The sequence below is a fragment of the Ochotona curzoniae genome, unplaced genomic scaffold (assembly GCF_017591425.1).
Source record: "Ochotona curzoniae isolate NIBS_2020 unplaced genomic scaffold, NIBS_Ocur_1.0 contig_2524, whole genome shotgun sequence".
In the NCBI taxonomy this organism is placed as follows: domain Eukaryota; kingdom Metazoa; phylum Chordata; class Mammalia; order Lagomorpha; family Ochotonidae; genus Ochotona; species Ochotona curzoniae.
In genome coordinates, this window is record NW_024465491.1 from 141,235 (window position 1) to 154,144 (window position 12,910).

The following is a 12,910-nucleotide window of genomic DNA, read 5'->3' on the forward strand; positions in this document are numbered from 1 at the left end:
ACCAAATCTGTGGATGGGAACAGGCTTGGTTCAGGAGCAAAGGGGATGCCCCAGCTGGGTTGTGATTCCCGTTGGTGAGCACAAAAGCTAAGATGGGAGCTGTGGTCTGGTCTGAGTATGGCTGCAGGGTCCCTTGGCTGGGTTTGGGATATGCCGAACTGGGCTAGACTGCAGCACCCACTGGTGCTCATGAGAACCAGGGTAAGTGGAGGAAAGGGCTAGGCTAGATCTCTGCCCCTGCTGAGCCATGTGTGAGCTGTGTCTAGATGTAGACCAGGTTGGCTGGACTGTAGCACCCAACAACAAGAACCAGAATGGATGAGGGCCAGTCAGGAGGTAGACTGAAGAGGGCTGCCTCATGAACCTACTGGTGTACACGAGATCTGGCATTGGGAGAGATCCTGATGGAGGAGAATGGGGGAAATCCTCTATTGGGACATACTCTCTGCAGGTGAGTGTAAGAACCAAGAAAGGCAGCAGCCCAGACCAGGTCAGGTTATGATACCCACGGACTTACCTTTGGTTCAGGTCTGGGGCAAGCCAGACTGGGCCAGTTCATACCGACTGCTGGCAAATTCAAGAGCCAGAACAGTGTGTGAGTCATACCAGTTTGGGCCACAATACCAGCCAGTTCACATTAAGGATAGGATGGGGAACTGGCTGGTCTGTTTAAGCTGTAGTTCTCACCAGCCTGAGCTGGAATTGAGGTGGGCTGGACTGGGCTGAGTTGGGCTACATTACCAACTGGCAAATGCTGAGGTGAAGTGGGCTGTGTCAGATTGGGCCATAGCACCCAACCAGCATATGTGTAACGTGGGTGGTGGTGTACATTGACCCAGAGGGGGAGCTGTGGGGGGGTCACCCTACTGGGCCAGCATTCCCACTGGTGAGCATGAGAGCTGGGATTAGGGGCAGGCCAGGTCAGGCAGGGTTATAGCATCTGATGGCCTACGTGCAAGCTGGACCAGGGAAAAACCAGGGTGGGCTAACTGTGCCTTTTGGTACATGCATTAGCTGAGTGGGTGTGGATAGATTGGATTTTGCCACAGCATCATCTGACAGATGCTGGCACTGGGGCCAAATTCTGTCAGGTGCCAGCATGACTAGAAAAGTGGTGGCACCCACTGGCTCCAGTGTGGACTGGAATGTGGGGCTGGTTGGGATGAATTAAGCTTCAATGCCCCTTAACATGTATGAGAGCCAAATGGGATGTAGGACAGATGGGACCAGTCTGCTGTACATACTGGCAAGCTTAGGAACAAGGGTAGGGGAAGGGTCTGGTGGGGGTATTGTGGGTTGCCCTGACTAGACTTCAGTTCCCACCGGTTTGCATGAAGGCCAAGTATGTGGTGGGCAGGATTAGGATGGACTGCAATACCCATTGGTTTGTGTAAAGTATGGGGCTCGAAAGAGAACTGACCCAACAATTCCAGCTACCAGTGTGTGTATAGGCTGATTTGGGTGACAGACTGTGCCAGACCCTGTATTGGCAAACACACACAAGAATTAGGTCTTGGATGACCTCAGATGAGGTGTCTTTGGTGATTCCCTACCAACTGAACCACTGGACTTAGAACCCCAACCATGGACAAAATTGGAGAGTCCATGGTCTGACCATGCAGTGCATGTCAGAGATGGGTCTCCTCAGTGGCTTAGATGGAGCATTGGACAGCATATCCAAATGTACATGAAGATTACGGCAATATATTGGAGCCTCCAGAAGACACCTGGTACCATGGCATAGGATGGAAGATAGAACAAATTGATCAACTACTCCAACCAAGTGTACCACAGTGACAACCTCAGTGATTTCACCAGCATGCACTATTGTCCTGATCATGCCCCTCCCCTCCCCAGTCTGTCTTCCCTACACCCCCAGATCTGCATTCTGCAGAGGCTGTCAGCCACCCCCCCCCATACACCATGCCATGCCCAGGAATAAGGGAGGGGTCTCTGCAAGCCTACTGCCCACATGCTCATCCTATTTTGTGTTTTGGACAACAGATAAATCTGCACTGGCTCAAGGAAGCCTTCTCCACATACCTCTACAAGTGTGTTGTTAGTCCTCCACCCTGTCCCATGGCCAGGCTATTCTCTGCAGGACATCAGGTGTCTAGCATGGTTCCTAGCAGCCTGGGCTTCTGAAAGTTTGGGATGCCAAAGCTGTGATTATGCCAAAACAATGTTCTTGTTGTGAGCCCATGTCAGTGTGAGGCAGGACCTATCCCCACCTTGGATTACACTATAGGATTTTATGGGATCCCAACACTTACCATGCCTCCCATCCAGATATCCTGACATGTGCTGAGTTCTGGATATAGAAGACACATCTTCAAATCAGCCAGAGCTGAGAATTGAGGTTCCACTTAAAAAACAAAACAACCTTTCTCAGCCTGTGTGCACAGCTCCACAGAGTGGCAATGAAGTGAGAGGTACTCAGTGAGGCCATGGCTGTTTGGCCTGGAATGTGGGACCTGCATCTTTGCAGAAGGCTACTGCTGAAGGACAGTAGCACCAGCATCCACTAAGGAGCTCCCTCTGTAAGCCTGGTAAGTGAGGAAGAGAGGAGTGACCAGGAAGCTGACAAAAGAGGACCTATGGTTGCTGGTGCATAGTACTGTGTGTCTTGTGATTGCTGGGTCACAGTGCTGTGTGTCCTGTGATTGCTGGTTCACACAATGTTGTGACTGACTGGTTCAAGGCCAACAGCCCAATCCACTTCATCTCCTACAGCTCTGTCCGTAGCAGCTTTCTTTCACCTGACATCTCCTTCTGTTTCAGATTCTGCAAATGCTAGAGTTTGACTCTAATCACATCATATTTGCTGGAGCTCTGAAGGATAGGATTCTGATGACACTGGTTTTGGTTATGGCAGTCTCCCTGACCTATGGTAATCCCAGGCAGGGACAGCCTCCCTAAGGTAGAGTTCCCCTTCCGGGACGCAAAGAGCAAATGATGAAGGGCTGAGTCACCAAACTGATCAGGACAACATGGCAACAGCAAGGCAAAGACGAGCAGATACCACGTAATGTCAGAGATCTTGGTAGTCAGAAAATTAGGACATGTTTAACAGCCTTGGGAATTTTAAACTATCATGTCATACTGTTAATAAAACAAAATGGGGCTTGACATTAGCAGCAAACAGAGGTGTGGCTCCAGCTAGTTTCCTATGGGAAGGAAAGGAGAGTCAGCAAGCATTAGACCAAAGCTGGTTAGGTGTTATTAGACATTATTGAACACCAGCCTAGTATTCCAGGTTAGTACAGATGTCAGGGAAGTGCCACTACATGATGGAGTGAGAATTTTCACTGCAAATTCATCTTATTTCAGGGAAAGAGGCACAATGACTATGCAATGGTTGGCTGTAACAGCCAATCCTTATGTATTGCCTATCAATTGTTTGATTCAACTCTGTGAATTGTATCATTTAAATCAAGTTCTAGAACTTCTAGAGGATCAAGAAAGTACTATGTATGGATTCCAAATATGCCTGCGGATGGTAAACACTTTTGGGAAAATATGGACAGAGATGCATCTTATGACTAAAAGCAGAAAGGAATTGGCATTTGGGAAATCAGTAAAACAAATCCTCTAAAGTCTATTACATGTAGCAGAAGAGGCCAGGCAGACCTCTCTGCTGTGGAAACCTAGATCAGTTCCTAAGGATCTGTGTCTGGCATCCTATACTCCTATACTTCAGCATCCTGTGGCGAAACAGTCTCCTTTCCCAGATTCTGCTTCTTGAGTTTATAACACACCACTTTCAGCCCAGAGCCAGGGTGCTCATTAAGACCTGCAAGGAAGACAGGCTTTCTGCTTCCTGACTACTACAGCAGCCCTGCAAACAGCAGAGAACCAGTGGATTGTATACTCAGGTTAAAGGACTGGAAAATGAAATCCAAATGGAGGTGAAAGATTAGGGAGCTGTGTGTGGATCACCAGAAAAGCCCTTAAAAATGATTCTGAGAAAAATATAACTATATGCTGGCTACACAGGATAGTGGAGGGAAACCATCCTGGATCTCTTTACTAGAGAGAGCAGAGATAAGAATGTCTGGGCAGAGTGGCTCAAATGCTCAGTACAAGCCCCAACCTCTGGAAAGGACCAGCTCCCCCCCCTCGCCGCATGCAAAGCAGTTCCCCCAGGTGCAGAACCATCATCACTCAGGCACAGACAAGCTCCCCTCAGGCACAAACCAACTCTCCTCAGTCATAGACCAGCTGCCCTCAGGCCCAGACCAGCTGCCCTCAGGTGCACACTAGCTCTCTTCCGGCTCACAGCAGCTCCCCTCAGGCTTTCCTCAGGTACAACCCAGCTCTGCTCAGGTGCAAAGCAGGTTTCCCCAGGTGCAGTCCAGCTCCCCTCACGTGCAGAGCAGGTTCCATCAGGTTCTATCAGGTACACAGCAGCTCCCCTCTGGCACACGGAAACTCCCTCTCTGATGTAGCCTCCTCTAAATCTGTAAAACACCATGTTCAGCAGGGCAGCAGGTTTAGAGATGGGGGGTCTGCCACCCCCTCATTAGGCAGTACATTTAACCTTTCATTTACCTCAAACCTAGTCCTTGTTATTTTGCTTTGGCACAGGTGTTACCTGTAAAGCCTGGTGGGTTCTTTCCTCAGTTTAGTACAGACATAAGAAGCCAGGAATCTGTTGCAGACAGAAAAGTTTATTTGTGAAGGGACCAGGTAAGCACGGAAAGGAGAGGGAAGGGGAAAGCACCTCCCACGAGAAAGCCAAGAAGTAGGGTGCCTCTCAAATTGGGAGGGAGAGAGACACCAAAGATTTGAGGAAGAGTCTTGGTATTTTAAGCATTTCCTGACCCCTCCTTATTGGGTGGAAACTTACCTGTAATATGTTGCCCATTGCTGGTCTCCTAATCAGTCAGGAAATGGGTGAATAATGCTGGTGCCACCCACCTGAAGGTATGGCCAAGGCCTCAGCAAGTATGGCTGGTTTCAACAAGGACCGTGACTGAAGTTTAGAAGCAGATCTACAAACTGAATCAATGAAAGGAGCTGGCAGGAGTTTCATTAGACAGGGAGACAGGGCAGCACCTACAGCTTAATGTGCATTCACTCAATGTTCTGCACAGATGCTGCTGTCTTTTGTGAACACCATATCTTCTAAATGATGGTGTTGCTCATTACTGCCTCTGCAGGATGATACAGCACTGGGCACTGCAGGGCCTGTCCCCACAAAGGTTAACTTCACCAGATATGCCTGCTGCACTAGTCTTCCTTTTTTCCCATAGTGGTTTCGCTTGAGAAAGCTTGAGAAACTGCAGGCCGAGTAAAGCAGGATGTGTGATCTAGCAGGGCATGACGTCACCCCGCATGATTGATGGGTTCATGTTGGTCTAACTGCAAATGCCCTGATACATGCAAGACATACAATGGCCAAAGAGCTGGGAAAAACTCCCCAAGAGGAATTAGGCAGGATATATTAAGACAGCCTGGGTTTCCAATAAATGACATTGTGTGCGTGTGTGTGTGTGTGTGTGTGTGTGTGATTTTTTTAAAAATTTTGACCCTAGTCCCACTGCTCAGCTTTGGGTTTATGGCGATGCAGGCATTGCCAGCAGGGCACGTTGATCTACTCTTGGCACATATGGGGACCTTGGGGAATATCCATGCCTACAATAAATGCCCTTTATCTCTTCCGTTCCCACAGCTTGTCATGAGAGTTAGCAGACTGCAGTGTTTCCTTCCCTTGGAGTCTTTACACTCATCATCAGCTTGCTCAGTGGAAACTTTCATTTTCTTGTGACCAGGAAAGGAGATGGCACCGAAGCACAGTTCCCCAAATAAGTGGCTTACCTGGAAATCATTTTGCCAGGGCTTTTATACTAAAGGCCAGGAGTGCCAAGTATATTGCAACAGAGAGAGGTGCCCTCCCTACTTTCAACATGCATCTTCATGTTCACCTTGCATGTTCAAACACCTGAACACCTCTAAGTGGCTTATTGTAACTTTCTCTTTGGTGGCCTGACTCCCTCTGAGCACAAGGTTATCACATTCATTTTCGGAATTTTTCTATGAATGAAATCAAGCATCTAAACATTTTTGGACTGCCTTGACAAATTCTAGGGACCACTTCCTGTCTAAATACTTCATTCTAAAATCCAGGGACAGTTTTCATAGCAGGTGTAAGTTTTTCTTTTTCTTTTTTTCTTTCTTTCTTTTTTTTTTTTTTTTTTTTTTTTGAGGTCAACTTCAATAGCCAAAGCTCAAGCCAAATGAAAGCATTAGGTCTCAAAAAGATGTCATTGCTGCAGTAAAGCCCAACCAACCCTCACTTTCTCTAATTTTTGCTTGCACCAATTGCAACAGTCAGCCAAAATGGCCCTTCCCTGATCAAGTTCACCTGAGGCCCACATGTGTTATAGCCACACCTGGTCTGGTCTACCCCATCCCAACTTATGCTCTCCAGTGGGAGTGGCTGTCCAGCAGGGGAGCCCACATTCCACTGCTGGCTATACCTCCCCTCCTACCCTAAGTGCTCATGTGTGCTGTTTGGGTGCTACAACAACATCTGGTATGGCTCACCTCACCTTGGCATTCCTTAATGTGCACTGGTTTGTGTTGCAACTGAAGCTGGCCTGACCCACACTCTATGTTGTTGCTCAGATTCACCAGCAGTTGATGTGAATTGGTTCAACCTGGTCTGCTGCCAACCTGTGCCATATATATGATGGTGAATATATTCCTCTGGCTTGATCTGGAATGCTTCTTATCATGGTTCTTGCATTCACCTGTAGGGACTGTGTTCTGACAGAGGAGTTTCCCAAACTCCTCCTTCAGAACCTCTCCCTATGCCAGGTCTTGTGCATACTGGTGTTTCCATGAGTCAGCCCTCTTTGCTGACCTTAAATCCAGTTCATGATGTTGCATGCTTCAGCCCAGCCAAGTCTTATACATACCCAGACCCTATTCACACTTGGCTCTGTAGGGGCAGAGACCCAGCCTAGTCCATCCTAAATCTACCCATGTTCTCCAGAGCACCGGATGGTGCTAGCATCTTTCCTGGCTTGGTGTGCCCAGCTCCAGTTCACACTTGTGCCAAGGGAATTTGCAGCTAAATCCAGACCAGAACTCAGTGTCCACTCTGGCCCATGTACTCTCCCATAGAAATTCCAACCCAGAATAGGTGTACTCTCACAGCTCTCCAACCGTGTTTATTCCCAGCCCTAGATTATGAGCATGCCAGTGGTTATTCTGACCCAACTGGCTAAGACCCACAGCTGTCTCAACCTTTGCCTTTGATGCTGTGGCCTAGTATTCCTGGCTTTTGCAGACCAGTTGGTATAAAAGCCTAGGTCAGCCTGACATGTGCTTCATCCTGATTTCTATTGTCTCTTGTGTATTAGGGGTTTGCTTAGCTCTGCCCAGTCCACCCCCTTCCAGTTGCAGCCGGCCCAGCCCACATTCTAATTTTAGGATGCAACTTTGGATATTGCTGCCTTGACCTGCCCAGACTGCTATCAGTTCCTTTACCCATAAGTGATGGCAGGTGCCATGGTCACACCTAGCTCAGGCCATCACCACCCCAGCTCGCAAGCTAACCTGTAGGACTTGTGTTTCCACAGGATTGGGTCCACACTTCTCCCACACAGTTTACCCCCGGTCCAAGTTTTCTCACACACTGGTTAGTGTCTTGACCTGCCAAGTTGACCAGTCCACTATTCCACCACCCAGTCAGGTATTGGTACCTAACCCTGTCAGAAAGGCCCCCATCCATAGCTGACACTGGGAGCATAATTTGTCAAATTAAATTCCAAAACCACCTTGACAGTGCACAATCCAGAAGCTGGATTGGTCTAGTAGGGAGATAGTGGCCATCTCCCTTTTGGGTTACCACTCTAACTGGAGAGCACAAAACCAGGACAGAGACAGGGGTTGTTAGACAAAAAGGCACCTACAAGTATGTGTGTGGGTTGGAAAGTAGGGCTGGTTGGGTTGAACTAGGATTAAATGCCCATTGACATGTATGAGAGCTAAATGGAATGTTGGACAGGCCAGGCAAGCCTGCGGTACATATTGGCAAGCATGGGAACCAGGGAAGGCGGCAGGCCTGGTGGGGATTATGGGGAGTTGCTTCAACTAGGCTGCAGCTCCGACTGGTTTGTGTGAGGGCTGATTATGAAGTAGACAGGATTAGGCTGGATTACACCACCCATCAGTTCATGTGGAAGACAGGGTTGGAAACAGAACTGACCCAGCAATTGAATTGACCAGCATGTACATAAGCTAATTGGGGTGATGGACTGCAATGAACCCTGTACTTGCAAGCCCATACAAGAATCAGGTCTGGGATCACCTTAAACAATGTTTCTTTGGAGATCCCTCCATCTGAAATGCTGATCTCAGAACCCCATCCATGAAGAGATTATGTTAGCCAATAGATTTCATCACGATTGGAATGGCGAGATTGGCAGCAATTCAGAACTGTTAAACTATCAAAACTGCTTGAGCAGGACCCTCAGAGCGTGGCTCACATTGGGCACCTGGGATGGGAGGGAGGCTGGTGGGGCTTTTCCCTTTGTGTCTCTCCTGACCCCAGATACAGGGGGAAAAAATTATGATACTAATTTGGAAAGAGTGGTATTACCCACTTAAAAGAAGAAAAAGAGATATCATTGCCTGATCTCCAATTGGGTCTAACCAGATCACTGCCAATCTCTGCAGAAGACCTCTTTCTCTTACTTTGAAGAGGACTGGTTCTTTGTTGCAAATAGCTCAATGTCATCATTGAGGAAGTAAAGATGCTGATTGGGAAGAAGAAAAATAAATCATTGTCTTGGAGGAGACAATTGGCACTATGTTATGGCATAGATATTTCTTGCTTCAAAATATAGACTGTCCTTACATTGACTTATTTATCACATAGAATTTCCAAAATTTTGTGTTGTCTCCATGTAAGGAAGTTGAATATATCAAATTTCCATGCATTAGCTCCCTTGTCTGTGCCACTTTGTCAAGCAGGCAAGCCAGGTAGCTGACACATGTTCTGCCAGTCAAATGGCCCATGACTGATAGTGTTCTGCCACACAGCTCCTGGACTGCATGCCACTAGTGTCTGTGAAGGATAGTCTAGATATTCAGCACAGTCCAGTCACCCACCACTAGGGGAGCTGTGGTGTTCCTGTGTACATTTCTCCCAACTCTGTGAATAAAGACTTGCAAAAGGTTACTCAGTTACTCTTTTGTCTGAACCAGATCAAGTTTTCCAGAGGGCAATCTTCTGAATTAGGCTATGCTATATGAGTTTAGTACAAGCATGCACTTAGCACCATACACATAGTGCACACTTGCTTTTCTCACTTCCAGCAGATCAAGAGCCTCCTAGCTAGGGGAGAAGTAAGAAAGTGTGTGTAGACCTTGCAGTTCTGCCATAGGCTTTCAGCCCTGGTGACAGGCCTCTTACCGCTCCCATTCCATTCAATGAGAGAACTCAGGGACCACCACATGGCCCAGCAGGCACTCAAAATTGGGACCGTGACCTGCCTGCTGAGAGCTCCCATGCAGGAACATTTCCACTCTTGGGGCACCTCCTTCCTAACTTCTGTTTCAGGAGGTTTCTGTCTAATAAATCCTGTCTTGGAGGGTCAGCAAAATGGTTCAATTGGATGACCCTCCACCACAAATCATCATCCCATATGGGTAACATTTAAGGTTCAGCTGTTCCACCTCCACCCAGCTCCCTGGTTATAGATGGGGAAGACAGTAGAGGATAGCCCAAGACCTTGGAACCCTGTACATATGTGGGAGACCCACAGAAACCTCTTGACCGCTGTCTTCACCTTAGCTCAGCTCTAGGCATTGTGGCCATTTGAGGACTGAATCAGCAGATGGATGATAGTTCACTTTGTTTATCCTCCTCGCTGTTAAATCTGCCTTTTCAATAAAAACACGTGATTTTTAAAAATGTAAATGCTGGTTTTGCTAACATGAGGTAAGCACTGACGAACTCTTTGTGTCTATTACATCAATTTCCCACAGCAGCTTTGATGCTGTAATTCAACTTCAGCTCCAATACAACTCAGACCCAATCTAAATTTAACTGTAGCCAGCACCAGATTACCTTGACAACTAGGTAACCAAACAGACTGCTCTGAGTTCTGTTCCTTCAGAAATGCTTGCTCTCCTCCATTACCAATTTTTCCCCACTCTGGAGCACTGGTTTCATGTCAGCAAGTTGAAGTGGCTAACGTGGGGTTAAGGACCAGCAGAGTTGATGAGATTCCTGGAGTGAGGGTGAAATGTATGGCAATCCAGGTCATGGCTGTAAGTACCACTTATATATGAGAACCAGGTCTGGGGAAGATCTGGTGGATGTCTGCAGAGATATATCTGACTAGGTAGCTGTCTGCACTACATATAAGAGCCTGAGTGGCCTAGCCAGGCCACAGCTCCCAATGGCACATATGAGAGCTGGGTTTTGGGGCCAACGAGGTAGGGGTTCTGGGAAATTGCCTCTATCAGGCCAAGGCACCCACCAGTGAACCTGAGAGTCAGGACTGGGAGCAGGCAAGGTGGTTCCACTACACCCACTGGTCCACATGAGTGTTGGGGCTTGGAACAGGCTGGGCCAGACCACAGCACATCATGATACTCATTGAAACTGGGGCTAGGTTGAAGCCGGAAAGTGTTCTGAAGGGCCCTCTCAACCAGACCAACAACATGCAGATTTGTAAAGAAGATAAGGTAGAATGCAGCACCTGGCCAGGAATGCAAGAGCCAGGTGTGGGAGCCAGCTGGGTAGGTTGACCTGGTCAAAAATGGAGCCTTGAATCACACAACAACCTTAGACCAACAGGATCCCTGACCTCAAGGACATTTCATATACATGGTCTGGCCATGGAGCACATACTGCAAGACTGGGTCAGCTCTGTTACTGACTCCAGAGAAAGGATGGACATACCAACCCCGACTGTAGGCAACTGCCTAAGCTGCCTTGTACCTAGGAATGTGTAACACTGGTGGGAGAAAAGCAGCCATTCTAGGCCTGGTTAATGCCAAATTGGTACTGATTCTACCAGTATGCCAGCACAGTTTTTACTTTTATTTTCATTTATATAAAAAAGAAATAAGTAGGGGAGGCAGGGGATGCTGAGTTGGGATATACCACCCCAGCCTACAAGTGATACTGCATGTTAGAGCATCATGCTTCTGAGTTTTAGGTAAGGGCAGAAGACTACTTGGGGAAAGGGGCTGGGGATATATTGGAGGTTGAACAGCTGAGGGCATGTTTGCCAGGAAAGCAATGATTTCTGGGGTCTTCCAAGCACTGGGCCACTGCACTTGGCGATAGAATGGTTTAGAGGGGAAAACAGGAGGAGATATCTGGGTCAGGCCAAGACACCTGCCTATGTGGGAGACCTAGGCTGGATTCAATAGTACCACACACTGCCTACTGGGACTCATAAAAGGTGTAGTTGGGAGAAGGTGGTAATGCCTGGCTGGGGAGGCCACAGTACCCACCTGTGAGTGTCAAAGCAGAAGATGGGTCATGTCAGGATGGATCACTAGAATGAAAGAGAACAAGATCTTGGAGCAGATTCAGAAAGTGAATTTTGAGCTTGCCTCTGTGGGACTGTAGAACTGCCAGTTTATGTGGAGAGCTGGAGTGGTGACAGGCTGAACATGCTAGACTACAGAACTCACCTGAAAGAAATGCACCTGACATTCATGGAGGCTGGGACTGATGAAACCTGGTAGTGCAAGGCTGCAGCAGTCACTGGTGAATGCACAGGCCAGGACTGAGGACAGACCATGATAAGCAGGGCTACTGCCCCTACTGGTATACATTGAATCCAGGACTTGGACCAGGCCTGTTGGGATAACCTGGGGAACTGCCCTTCTAGGCTACAACTCCCTCTGGGCTGAGGGTGGGTCAGGCCATACCAGTTGCAGCACTCATCAACATTTCTGTAGGCTGGGTCTGGGGACAGGTCAAGATGAACCAGACCTTAGTACATGTTGGCACACAGATGAGCCAGGACAGCGTATGGGTTGTGCCTGATTGGGCTAGGTTGTAATACCCACATGGGAGAACTGAGACTATGGGTGGACCATGCCAGTCTGAGACAAAGCATGCACCAGCATGTGCAAGTTTCAGGGCTAGGGACAGGCTAAAGTGTTGTGCCACTTTTTGCAGAGGTACTTGAGATCTTCTGTTGCATTAGAGGAGCCATTTGCCTTATTTTTTATATGCATATGAGAATATGAAAGGAGGAAGCTTGAGATGACTCAGGACTCGGGCTGGGCAATATCCTGGTGCTTCCCAACGATCTCTTAGTCAGGCCTCTGTTCCCAACAAGCCTGTGTGGGCATTGGGCTGTGTTGTATACTCTTTCAGGGATCAGCACTAATACTGGTGTGCACAGTTTGAAATGAGACCCTGGCTTCAGGGCCAATAATCCAATGACTCCATATTGTGTCTTCAGACTGCAGTAATGATGACCCAACTTATTTTACATCCTCATGAACAGCAGAGACTCTACCCACCATTCTTTTCATATGCACTCTGGGAAGTGTTGGTACCACTCCTACTTCCTTCTCTGAGAGCTTCAGTGCACTTATGTATATCAGAGGGAGCGAGTTTTGAGAGATGTCCCAAGCTCAGGAGAGAAAAAATGAGAGATGCCCTTGTTTTTATCCACTCATTATACAAAAATTGAGTGCTACTTCTATTTTTTCAAATTATTTTTAAATTATATTTTTGACAATCTTTACATAGTTAATTAGGGCAAAAAGGTTCAAGAACTATAGGAAAGTGGGTAAGACTATTATTTCAATACTATTTACTTCATGTTTAAAGGGGGGTATTAAGGGAGAAGCCCACCCAATTTCCCACTCCAAGGTTCTTCCTCAAGTGGTTTTGATAGTTCAGCAGTTATGAATCACT